The sequence below is a fragment of the Benincasa hispida genome, chromosome 1 (genome assembly GCF_027475165.1).
Source record: "Benincasa hispida cultivar pf3 chromosome 1, pf3_genome.v1.1, whole genome shotgun sequence".
Classification (NCBI taxonomy): domain Eukaryota; kingdom Viridiplantae; phylum Streptophyta; class Magnoliopsida; order Cucurbitales; family Cucurbitaceae; genus Benincasa; species Benincasa hispida.
In genome coordinates, this window is record NC_143478.1 from 46,552,198 (window position 1) to 46,566,659 (window position 14,462).

The window sequence follows — 14,462 nt, forward strand, 5'->3', positions numbered from 1 at the left end:
GTGTTTTTCTCGTTTGTGGATTCAAGTCTCCTTGGAGTTCGCCACAACATTACTATTATCACAATATAAAGTGATGGACATTGACATGTTTGGAACAACTTTCAATCAGTCAACTAAGCCGTACAACTTCTTTAGCAGCTTCACAAGCAGCTACATACTCCATCTCCATGGTAAAGTCAACAATACAGTCTTGTTTGATGGTCCATCATACTATAGCCCCTTCGTTAAAAGTGAACACTGATTCTCATGTGAATTTCCTGGAATCCTTATCAGTCTAAAAATTAGAGTCAATGTATCCTGTAAGGATCAAATCCTTAGCACCATACATAAGCATATAGTTTCTCATTTTCCTAAGATACTTGAGAATAGTTTTAACCGTCATCTAGTGATCAAATCCTAGATTGGATTTATATCTACTGACTATTCCTACTACAAGGCAAATATCTAGCCTAGTACACAACATGACATACATTAAGTTGCCTAGTGCGGATACATAGGGAATCTATCACATTTCCTTAACTTCTTGAGGTGTCTTAGGACTTTGTTCCCTAGACAAGATAATTCGATGCCTGAAAGGTACTAAACTCTTCTTGGAATTCTGCATCGAATACCTGACAAATATTTTGTCAATGTATGATGCATGAGACAAGGTTAGTGTTTTGTTCTTACGATCCTTAATGATTTGGATCCCTAGAACAAACTGTACTTCACCCAAATATTTCATTTAGAACTGAGCAGCTAGCAACTTCTTAATATCAGTCAGTAAACCTACATCATTCCCAATTAGTAGGATATCATTCACATACAACACTAAGAAAGTTACTGAATTGTTGATGATCTTCTTGTAAACACAAAGTTTATCAACATTTTGATCAAAGCCATAAGATTTTACCGCAGTGTCAAACCTTATATTCCAAGATCGAGATGCTTGTTTCAACCCATAAATGGATCGATTAAGCTTGCAAACTTTTTGCTCGTAACCTTGTTCGATGAATCCTTCTGGTTGATTCATGTAAATGGTCTCATCAAGATTGCCATTCAAAAGGTAGTCTTAACGTTCATCTGCCATATTTCGTAGTCATAATATATGGTGATGGACAAGAGATTCTAGATAGATTTAAGCATGGCAACAGGCGAGAAAATTTCTTCATAGTCCACTCCCTCAATCTGAGTATAACTCTTTGCCACTAATCTAACCTTAAAGGTTTGCACCTTACCATCTAAACCTCTCTTTCTCTTATAGATCCATTTGCAACCTATGAGTTTTACTCTTTCAGGTTGATCTACAAGTGACCAGATGAAATTGAAGTAGATAGACTCCATTTCCTAATTCAAGGCTTTAATATATCCATCTTTGTCCCTATCAACCATTGCATGCTTATAGGTTAAAGGATTCTTGACATCATTATTTGGTATGACGTTTTAAGTTTCTATTAAACCTAAATAATGAGCAGGTTAGGTTATAACCGTCCTAGTACGTCGAGGCTCCCTAAACTCTTGAGGAGGATGTATGTGACTAAATCAAACAACATCAACAATTCTTGTTGAAATCCTTGGTTCTTCAGCAACCATTGGTGAAGATTCAGTAGATTCTTTGGAAAGCACATCTAATACGATTGTACTTCTTGGTTTATGCTCCCTAATGTGGTTTTCCTACAAAAAAGTAGTATTTTTTTTATATAAATACTTTATTATATTTTGGATTGTAAAAGAGACCACCTCTCGATTCTTTTAAGTATTCTACAAAAAGGCATAACTTTGAACGTGGTTCCAATTTCTTTAGGTTAATCACTAGCATATGGGATGGACAACTCCAAATCCTGAGATATTGTAAACTACTTTTACGACCTCTTCATAGCTCAAAATGTGTTCCAAAAACACTCTTTGATGGAACCTAGTTCAATATAAGGATGAGCATGTTAGATCGAAAAACCGACACGATCGACCCAAACCGGCCGAAATGGAGTCGGACGGTCGAAAATCTACTAAGAGCGATTGATGTCAGTTTTCAATTTTTAAAACCGATTCCAACGGTAGTCGGGTTGAGTTATTGGTTGGGTCTTGACCCGACCCGACCGATTTATTATTTTAAAAAATTATAAAATGCTATTTTATAAAATTAGGGTTTGTTTTTCTTCTTGAGCGATCTTACATTCCACTAGGCTAAGCCATCGAATTCGACTGAGCATCAAATCTAGCCTTTCGGTCGTTGAGTAGCCTGCCAACTTCTTTGTTCTAACCGACCACCCATCAAATCTGTTCCAACCGTCGTTCTTCTTCTTTCTTCTTCGTTCTTCTGTGATTCCAGCGCCAGCCCTACAGATCCATTCCAGCCGTCACCGATCTTCCTCATTCTTCCTTCCATTCTAGCGCCAGCCGGTCGTTGAGTAGCCTGCAGGTCCGTATCTATTCCAGCATCTGATTTTTACATTCAAATAAAAATCATCTGCACTGCTGGAAATGAAGATCAACTATTTATATGTATTTTTTTTTATTTAACTCTTCATTATTAAATACATAGAAATGAAGAGAATAAAAAGATAATGAAGAATTAAACAAAATTAATTATGCAGGTCTCTATCCGTTCCAGCCAGTCTTTGATCTTCGTTTTTACACTGCACAGTGCATTTGATTTTTGCATTAAAAAAAAAAAGGAAGTTATTTATATGTAAAATTTTATTTCTTTTGGTGTTAGAGAAAACATAATATTGTTTGAAAATTATGTATGTTATAATTTCTCTACCTATTTGTCTATAAGAATTATTCAATGCTTCACCATTATTCAAGTAGATATCCGAACTTGATTGCCCATGTTTCAATGCTTCCCCATTAAATGTAAAATTATGGATGTGTGGGTAGTGATTGTAATGTATTATACAGTGGCCAGTGCCATAATCTTATACAAGTTATTAATCTAGAATTTTCAAATTGTACTTTGAAAACAAAAATGGAAGATAGTTTTTTAAAACAATTGTCCAAGCCATCCTTAATGTGCATGAACTTAACAATCTTGCTAAGATTAATTTTGAGTTATCAAAGTATGTGAAAGTGGTGTAAATACTTTGAGTATCTGAGTTTTTGTAAATACTTTGAGAATTGAGTTTTTGTAAAGTTGAAATACTTTGAGTTTTTGTGAATTGTGTGATACTGACGTCTGACATGGTGTGGTTCAACTACATGAATTCAACGGATATAGAGTTTGATGGAACTGCAACTGATACTTCAAAAAATTAATGAGATACAGAAACGGATGCCAATACAAATATAGTTAATGCTGATTCAGAAAATGAGACATCATATGTTCCAAATCCACCAAAAAGAAGGAAGGTTGTGAAAAAAATCCATGGTTTGGGATCATTTTGAAAGGCTAAAAGATGATCCTAAAGACCCTCATGCATAATGTAAGTACTGTGGAGTTGTCTATGCATGTCATTCTAAATGTAATGGTATTGGAACTATGAAGAATCATTTGGAAAATTGTAAAAAATACCCTTACCAGAAAAAGAGAGATCCAACCCAAATGACATTAGCTTTCAAAACTAAAGACAAAGAAAATGTTGGGAATAATATGTCACAACTTGTATGTGAGTCATATAGTTTAGAGAGTTGTAGGGAAGCGTTGGTTGGAAAAGGTAATTGTTGACGAATTTCCATTCAAGTTTGTGGAGGGTAAAGGATTTAAAAAAAAATTCTATAGATTAATATGTGCAAGTCAACCTAGATTTGTTGTTCTGTCTTGGTTTGCTTTGGCTAGAGATGTGCTTAGGTTGTATGTTAATGAGAAAAAGCATTTGAAAGACATGTTTGTGAATAAGAAGTATAGAGTTTCTCTCACTATGGATTGTTGGACATCAGGACAAAATATAAATTACATGGTAATAATTGCCTATTTCATAGATTCTGATTGGAGATTACATAAAAGGATACTTAGTTTTTGTCCAATTAAGAATCATAAAGGTGATACTATTGGTAAAACCATAGAAAAGAATTTGAAGGATTGGGGCATTGAAAGGGTAATGACTTTGATGGTTGATAATGCAAGTTCGAATGACACTGCCATTGCTTATCTTCTGAAAAGATTCAATAAAATATTATTGTTTGGTGGAGAATTTCTGCATGTTAGTTGTTGTACTCATATATTAAATTTCATAGTATGTGATACTTTTAAGGAACATAATGATTGCATTGAAAGGATTGGATACGTTGTACGATTTATAAGATCTTCTCCTGCACATATTTTGAAATTTAAAAAGTGCATTGAAATTGAAAAAATTTCTTGTAAGAGTTAAGTGTGTCTTGATGTTCCCATTAGATGGAACTTTGCATATTTGATGCTTGAGGCAGCTGTGAAGTTTGAAAAGGCTTTTAATAGATTAGAAGACGAAGATGCTCCTTATAGACACGATTTGTCACCAAATAAGGAAGATTGGACAAATGCTAAGATGTTGATTAGGTTTTTAAAGGTCTTTTATGATGTGATGTTGAAAATTTCAGGGTATTTGTACACCACTTCGAATATGGTTTTTCATCAGATTACAGTGGTTCAGAATTGTATACATTTGAATGTTGGTAGTGCAAATACAATGCTAGTTGGAATGGCCAATAACATGAAAAAAATATTCTATTGTTGTATGTTGCTATTGTGCTAGATCCTCGAAAAAAGTTAAGGTTTGTATTTTTTTGTTTAAATTTTTTTTGGGCCATAGGTTGCCAAATCTATGGAAAATGTAGTGGAACAGACACCTCTTTCATGAGCACAGTACTACTCAGAGTGGGAGTGGGAGTGGGAGTACTCCTACTACTAATACACCAATTGTCTCAGCCTCGGAGACCATGATTGATTGTGATCCAACTGAAAAGTTGGGTGAAGACTTTGTCTATGATACAATTGATATTGATTTTGAGGGCAATGAGACTACACCTTTTGAACAGGGGTCAGAGATTGATATTTATTTGTTGGAAGCCAATGCTAAGAATGAAGGTGATTTTGACATACTTCAATGGTGGAAGATGAACAGTCATCGGTATGAGGTTCTTAGTCGTATGGCTAGAGATATTTTGGCAATTTCAGTATCTACTGTATTGTCTAAATTTGCTTTTAGTACAAGAGGACGTGATGTTGATTCACGGCTCCAAAAATAGCGGAGGCTCTCATTTGTACTCAAAATTGGCTAAATTCTGATCCAATAGATCTTGAAGTTCAACATGACATGGAAGAAGCTTCATTATTTGAAGAAGATATTTATTCAATTGTTTAAATTTAAACTTTATTCATTTGTATTTTATTGTTGCAACTTGTGAATTTAAAATCTTAATGAGGTTGTCTTTCTCTTCTTAATCTTAATTATATAGGATTCAGAGCGGTTATGAACAATGAAAAAGAGATTCAAGACCTTCCAAATTTTGCAAAGTTGTTAGTTATCGATTAAGCATTTATCATTCGATTTTGGTTGTATTTAACTATTTGTGACGTACTACTATTTGTGTTTTATTGTAATTTGGCTGTATTTGACAATTGACTTTATGTTGTAATTTCTAATTTGATTGTATGTGACTATGTGTCATGTGACATTTCTATTTGTGACGTACACTCTCGATTCTCATACTAGTTTTGTTTTCAAATGTATATGTAATATGTATTATGTGCTTCTTTAAGCAATTAAGCGAAGCGAACACAATCCCAAACAATGGACATGTTAATTGTTAAATATTAAGGGTTGTCAAATCAAATCATATCAATATTTTATTTTTAATACCTCTATTCCATAAGTATTAAAATGTGAAATAGTATATTGAATTCTGAATCACAATCACAAATTAAGAGAGAAAACTAAACATGATTGATAAGGAAGTTAACAAATAGTTTATTTTTATTTGTATTAAAAAATTGCTATTTATAACGATAATGATTTATAACTAAATATAACTTTTACCTAATAGCAAATACTAAATAGTACAAACTATTAAATATAACAATTTTTCTAAGAATTTTAATAAATAAATAAAATTTTTTAAAAAAGAGGAAAATGAAAAAACTGACAAAATCGACCGACCGACCAACTGGTCGGGCGATCATGTTTCTGCTCTGAACCGACCAATCGGTTCGGCGTCGATCGGTCTGGTTGGAAAACCGATCTCGACCGACTGATGATCACTATTGGTTCAATAGATCGGCTACAGTCTCTACTGCATAACCCAGAACGAGTTAGGTAGAGAGGCATAACTCATCATTAAACGAACCATTTCTAACAAGGTTCTGTTTCTCCTTTCAGATATACCATTCTATTGAGTTGTACCTGGTTATGAGAGTTGGGATATGATTCCATATTCTATCAAATAATTTTGAAATCTCATATCTATATACTCTCCACCTTGATCAGATCAAAATGTTTTGATCTTTTTACATAATAAATTTTCAACAAGCCATGTACTCCTTGAACTTTTTAAGTATATCAGACTTGTGTTGCATTAGGTAAACGTTCCCATATCTTAAATAATCATTTGTAAATGTCATGAAGTATTCAAACTCTTCTCTTTCCTTAACATTCATGAGACTACAAAGGTCTGAATATACAAGTTCCAAGGGTTCTTTGTCTCTGTGACCTTTTCCAGTAAAAGGTCGTTTTATCATTTTACCTTCTAGGCAAGATTCACATACAATCAACGAATTTTCTTCTAACTCTTTTAGAAGTCCATTCTTGACTAATCTCTCAATTATATTGAGATTTATGTGACACAATCTCAAATGCCAAAGATGGACATTTTCTTTTGGAGAAACTTTAAGTTTTTTTATTTTGTGTGGTTGCAGTGTTGAGCATTTCAACATTATGGAGCATTTTAGATGCTAACAGTTTTAGCACATATAAGTCGTTGTTGTTTATTGTTGAACAAATGTTAATACCATTCTTTGAGATAAATGCTTTATCGCAAATAACAGATATATTATAAAAATATTCCAATAAACAAGAGATTGAAATTAAATTCCTCTTAAAGTGAGGAGCAAAATAAATATTATCTAATAATATAAATTTAGTGTAAAAAAAACTTTAAGCTTCGATTGTAACTGATGTGGTGCACAATTGTACGCAATCGAAGTAATAAATCCCAAATAGGGTATCATCCTCATGGACCAGCGTGAGCGAAATTTTCCTAAACTTAGCTATCATAGTTCTTTGTTAATTTTATTTAGGCAACCCAAAAGATTAATGTTATCTACAAATATGACTAATGAAAACTCAACCACACACACATGAACAAATTCAGAGCAAAAAGATTCTAGGATATTGTTTCATTTAGGGAGTATAGTGAATATGACATGTAATTGATTGAAATTGATAGATTGAGGCTAGAAGTACTAAAATCAAGAAATCTTCTCTCGACCTCAAACCTTCCTAATAACTATCCTTCGACTCAAATCTCTTCTATCGCTTGAATAGGTACAACATTAAGATCCTTCAATCACACCACTTACTATTCTAAATTCATTCTCATATAATTTCAAATAACAATCTAAATTATTGGGTCCAGGAAATTAAACTCTATCTCTAGACATCTAATTAACTTAGGTTTATTCAATTAATGGCCAGTTAATCAAAAGTATTAAACATAAATAATTTAGAAATCCATGTAAAATCAATCAACTGTAAATTCAGTATTCAAAGTAACATTCCCTAAAATCCACAAACACCCTAGAATAATAGAGTTTAGCCACACATGATTTCGATAACAAAATTCCACCAATAATCAATCATTAAAGAAAAAAGTGAATTAACGTAGAAGAATGATCTCCCTTTAATAGGTCCGAATATCTCATTGACTCTCGCCATGAATCTCGTGTTGTTCTTCAACAAAACAGCACAATCACGATCAATCTTCCCGTCACGAACAGTCCAGAGATGATCTTGGATCAACTCTTAATCGAAATCTCAAGTCTTCCAACAAAAATGATCAGAAATGTTGTACGGGTGCCGAACAATGACGAGGTCTGCCACACAATGACGAGATGATCGTTTTTGGTGGAAGACTCTCGTACTTGTCGAGCCCTAACATTCATAAGACCACAACTGTCAGAATGTACAAGCTCCAAGGCTTCCTTGGCTCGTAACCTTTTCCAGTAAAAGGTCATTTGGTCATCTTGCCTTTGAGGCATGATTCGTACAGCGGCAAGGATTTTTCTTCTAAACTCTTTAGAAATCCATTTTTCACCAACTTCTCAATCTTATTAAGGTTGATGTGACCTAACCTTAGATGCCAAAGATGGGTATTTTCCTTAGAAGAAACCTTTTGTCTTTTAGCTGTTGTTGCCGTACTGAACATTTCAGTATTAAACAAGGCTTTTATGACTAACGATTTTATTACATATAAGTTACTTTCCATTGAATCAAAACCCATCTCCATTCCATTCTTGAAAATAAACACTTTATTCTCAGAAAAGAAGACATTATACCCTTGTTCAATGAGACAAGAAACCAAGATTAAGTTCCTCTTAATATGAGGAACTATGAAAACATTATCCAGTAATAGATAACATTTCTTGTTAACAAATAACTTTAGCCTGCCTATAACAATAGCTGAAACAACCTCACCAATACTGACTTTAAGAGTTATCTCTCCCTGTGGCAACGTTTACCAGGAACTGAATCTTTGGTAAAAGGAACTGACATGATTGGTAGCACCCAAATCAAATATCTAAGCAGAATCATCATTCTTTACAAAACACGTCTCCAAGACAGTAAAATGAGATTTACTATATTTCTTCCTCTTTTGGAGAGTAGTAGGATCAATGTCAGAACAACTGACACTACTGGTTTTTTCATCCATCCCATTGTTCTCGAAAAGTAAGAACTGACGTTCAAACAAATATTGCAACGAGTCCATGATCTCGCATGCGATGACCATGTTCTCAACCCTTTTGGCCAAAACATTAGGTATGTTAGCCAAAATGTGAAGTCGGGCAAATGAATTAGCCTTTATCCATATCTCATATACATTACGAACATTTCACGGTGCATCAAGGGTCAGGACTTGAGGACTCTCCTCAACCATGACAAATTCGAGGTCGTTTGCCATGAAATATGTTTTACATGATTCTTTCCATTGTATGTAATCGGTCATATTAAAGGCATTAAACAAAAATACTAACGAGTTGCTGAAAAGAAAACCAACATGTTAACTAATTGATTACGATAAATTGGATCGGATTTTGCAATTTTTTCTTCTACAGTACCTCGACGTGACATGAGCGTGAAAAGGGTTCAGGAATAAGTTTTCTTTTTATATCAACCTGTGTTAGGTTTTAATCAAATACCCGTTGTAAAATAAACAACAGCCAATAAGGTTTTAGCAAAACTAATATGAACCCCGTGTGACATCTAGTTTTGCAATGAAACTTCAAAGGTCTAGGACAAAAGCTGTCGAAGGGAGGTCAATTATCCCTTCTCTGAATTGAGAAGTTCTCAACCAGTCATTAATACTAGAACAACTCTTGCTCCTATAATGACTAGCCATCATTGATTTGGTCAAGAGATCATTAACTTACTTAAAAATCTCTCGTAAGTGTGACCCGCCATTTTAGGCCCTAGAGATCCGCTCCAAGCAGCCAATCCATAGGGAAAAAAATTCGATTGGGGAAAAACCGAAAGCAACCCTATCTATTTCTAGAGTTCACTTTGATCTTGACCGACTACATAAAATCCATCCGAAGGGGGACGCTCCCAAGGTGGCACGAGGGAGTACATAATGATCTCATGGTGTGAACCAATGACAGTGAACCATAGGACGTGTTAACACACACCCTTCACCCACTTACTATAAACACTCTCTCCGTCCACCTTGATATTGACTCATGCAAACACCATCCGAAGGAGGATGCTCTCAGGGCACCATGTGGCCAAGCATGAATCTCATGGTGTGAACATTCAAGGAGAAACATAAGTGGAATCATAGACATATCAGATACATCTCTTCCTCCCACTGAGTATTTTATAACCTAGGGTTTAGTTTACTTAGAAAAAACACGGCTAAGGATTTTAACTAAGTGACTTTTAAGTTTACCCAAGAGTAACTTTTACCTTGGATAGTTAAACAACTTTTGATGATCATCCATTAAACTCTTTAACGGAGTCTTAGACCAATTGTCACATGCTTGTAGAAAATCTATCTAATTCACCTTTCCAGGTAGGTTTCTATGTAGGGGTGTTCCATTTTCGTCAGCTCAAGAACCCCAACCTTGACAGAACCCGCCTTAGACAAAAGGCCCCTTATAGATAGATTTAAAACAAATTTAATCTTTTATGCCAATCAATTTAATCCTATTAAATCGATTTTAAAAAGCTTAATCTAGGTTACTAAACTCTTTAGAACCATTTGAACTTAGGTATATCTCAATTCAAATTTTAAAACCCTTTTAAAACACTTGAGTTCACCTTAAGTCTGCATGCAACTCTTTCTTATCGATTTTAGTTCTAATTTCCTTTATAACGCTTATAAACGGAAATAACCAAAACCATAATGCAAAGCTAACACATGCAAGACATTCATAACTTCTATAAATAGTCTAAGTGTTACACTAAATGCATTGTTCATTCATTGCTACTTCTTTTATATAACGCTGATACAAAAAAAAAAAAAAAAAAAAAAAAAACGAAACAAGCACAACATGCTTCCATTCACCCTTAGACTATAACACTTATAATAAAAAGAGGATGCATGATAATGCTCATCGCATACAAAATATAACTCTTATATTTCATGATGCATGTGCATGCTTTCATGTAATTTCTTCATGCAAGATTATAATACTTATAGTACATGATGCATGAATAATTGCACAACCTAAAGTGGGTTTCAAACTATATGTCAAACATTTTACCACATAAATACCACACATCACATGTATAATAAAAAAAATTTTGATATACTGATAAAATTGCCTCAAATTCCCAAAACTAAAGCTAACTATTAAAAAACAAGGAGTCTTCAGTTCAAACAGGCGAACCGGGTCTTGAACTATTCGGGCGAAGCAACGCGTCTCCAACCATCGTGCACCAAACTGCCCGCGATTGTCTACACGAAAGAACAAACGCTTTACTCTATCGTTTACCAACGCTCCCAGAGCTAAGCGATTGTCTAGCAATGATCGTGTACCTTTTACTAAGCGATGAAGTACGAGGTACGCGATCGTCTAGCGCGCTCTACACAACGCAAGTCTTACGCGATCGTCTAAATGATTACGATGCGGAAAAACACCATCGTCAAAACGATCGCTGAATGAGCGCCTTCGTATCATATACCGTATGATCATATAGATAGTAACTATGCGATGAGGCATGCTAACTACATGATCGTTTAACGCGCGCCTTCAACTAAAAAATGAGCATCATATGCTCCCACTACGATCGTTTACCTCCAGCGTCTACGTGATCGGGCAACCAACACTACGCAATAGAGTAAAAGATTTACCTCATCCTTTAGCATTAGCTAAACGATCGTCTAGTAAATACTACACGATCGTATAGAAAAATCTACACGATCGTTTAGATAAATCCCAACGATTATTTACCTGAGGCTACACGATACGACCAACTCTTGGTCTCTTCTTCATTGAGAACTGCATCTCCTTGCTTCGAAACTTCATCACGAACTACTCGACTAACTCAAACTCTTTGAAACATAGGGGCCCTTACAAATTAACACTTTGTAATTTAAAAAAAGCTTTAAACAGAGGCAATTAAACCCGTAAATATCCATCAACGTCATCCACATAAGCATTTAACAATTAAACACAAATGTAGAAAACCAACCAAGACTATAAAAGAAGTTCAAAAGAGAATTGAAATTTGGAATATCAAAACAACCTGGCTCTGATACCAATTGAAGGAAATTGGACACGAGGATTTCCATGAGCAGCGGAAGAATCTTTCCAAATTTCAGTCATATATGAACATTACATTTACAATCATAAACGGAAACATACGGTTATACATAAAATAGAAATTACAACAAGCTTTACTACATGATCAAAGGAAGGAATTAACAAACCTTTGAAGACTCATCTTCAAGTTCCTTGATCACGAACGCTCGATCACAGTAACACAGCAACACATGAACGTTCGTCTAACACGATTGCTACACTACACGATCACAGCAAACTCGAACTAAGCGATTGCCAAGGTCATTAACATCTCGAACAACACGAACGACCTCCACAGAACCTCGACTGTGTCGAGTTGAGTATGACACCACCAAAAAAGTTACCTCGATATTTTTGGTGTGAGAATCCAGAGGGTGGGCACTGTGTGGACTTGGTTAGAGGCAAAAAACTAGAGGAAGAACAATCGTGTAAACGATTGAGCAAGTGGGAGATGAACCAACCTATCGTATAGGTCGATGCCCAATCGTTTAGTAAAAGCTATGCAATCGTCTAGCTGGGTGTCTATCGTGTAAGAACAATCCACGATCGTCTAGCTACTCCAAGCTGTCGTTTAGTAAATCTGATTTACTTGACAACTATTCGTGAGTAATTTTCGAGATTGGAAATCTCAAATTAACAACTTTGCAAATCTGCCTAAAATTAGGAAAATATTTTTCCTTTTATCTCATGGTTACCATGAAACCACCAATAACCTCCAACTCAATTGGTTATTAGAGAAAAGGAGATAATTATCAAATAATTAATATTATTATAATTATAAATGATAACAAACTCATCATACTATTGTTATAACCTATAGTTTTAATATTTCATCTAATGAAACATACAAACCATGCTCTTTTTTTATTCCATGTCTCTTAATGTAAATCTCATTTACATTAATCCTCCATTAGATGTATCTCATACATCATACCGATCATATCATACATAATCGAATTACCTCTTGTCAATTTGAACATTTCAAATCAACACCAAGAACTGATTCTCGGCTTGAATCCATTGAGCTACCAATGGGATTTATGGACTTGTAGCTTGAAGTTCTAACAGTACGTGAATAACTGACTAAACTCTTTAGTTATGGGATCCACCATCCGTTAACTGCCACACACTCCACTAAAGAACGACAGTTGAACTCTCTTTATCACAGATATATTATGTGTTCATCTTAACCAATCAGCAGTGCGACAACCCTTCACAGATCGCTCGTAAGTACAGCTGGGCAATTAACCGTTATGCTCATGTAGTTACATCTGTCTTCTTAAGTACCACTGATCCCTCTAATGAACATAAGTCATAGTTCTACTATGACTGAGTCTTCTCTTTCAAAGGGAAGCTGTGGCCACTATGTTCAAGCCCCAAAATCAGCCCGTAAGGGAGCAATCTATCTACTTACCCCTGCTTCGGAGAATGAGTGAATTCTATCTTGTGGATTGAGTTCCCAGCTCCTAAATCAGATAAGTCCCCAAAAAGGTAGGCATATTGAGTTGACAATCTGGCCACTCTCACTCATACTAATCAAAGGACTGCCCTCAAAGGCAGGAGTTCCCAAAACACCCAGGATTGAGGTCTCACCTATGGTCGTTTAGGTGAGATGTAAGTCTCTAGTATCAACTGCGTTATATACAGAGTCTAGTCATCTCGTAGTCTGATCTTATACAAACTCTTTGGATAGGACACCCTCGCTCGCATGTCTCCATATGAATGGTCAGGATCTACCATCTGTAGTAGTTTACAACATTTACAACCGCTACAAAGCGGGCTGTATTCGTAGTGTCACCAGAATCAGGTATCCCACCTTAATCCTTATACTATTGACCTATTTAGGTTATCACTTAAGGCATGATCCATTTGTATATCTCATATACATGTTTAAGTTTACATAAGATAATCATGGAGCTTTGTTTATTGGATATGAGTAAATGCTAGAATGAAATAACAATTATTTTATTCATAAACAATGTGTATAATTACAAACAACGAAACTCCAAGAGAATTAGGACATCAATCCCAACACTTCCCTTTATGTTGTGTTTTTCAAAATTGAAATTTAATTGCACACGTTCACAAACTTCCACAAGCAATTCGATTTCTTCAGCCACATGTAGTATTGATAGATCTTTTTGACAGATTGAGCCATGTGTGTTATGTATCCAAAGAAAGGAAGAACTATACTGATCTTGTGGTGGTGTTTTCTCCAAGTTGTTTATGTTGTGAATGTATCGATCTTGAGAAGCATTATTTGATCTTAGGAGAGCCTAAGAAAAAGTTGATACAGAAGGATTCTTGACTTTAGAAGGATCCTAAGGTATCATCCATCGAGAAGGTTAAGACTTAGGGGAGTCCTAAGTGCTCACGTGAAGGGTCTTCACAAGAAGGAGGAAAGATATCTACATAGTGAGAGGGAGTCTCGCACACTTAAGAGGGAGCTTTAGTGTTGGATCACTAATATTCAAAAACTTAGGAGAGAGCCTGAGTTCGAGTGAGAAGAAGTCTCATATTTAGGGTGAGCCTAGGTGATAAAATGAGTTTG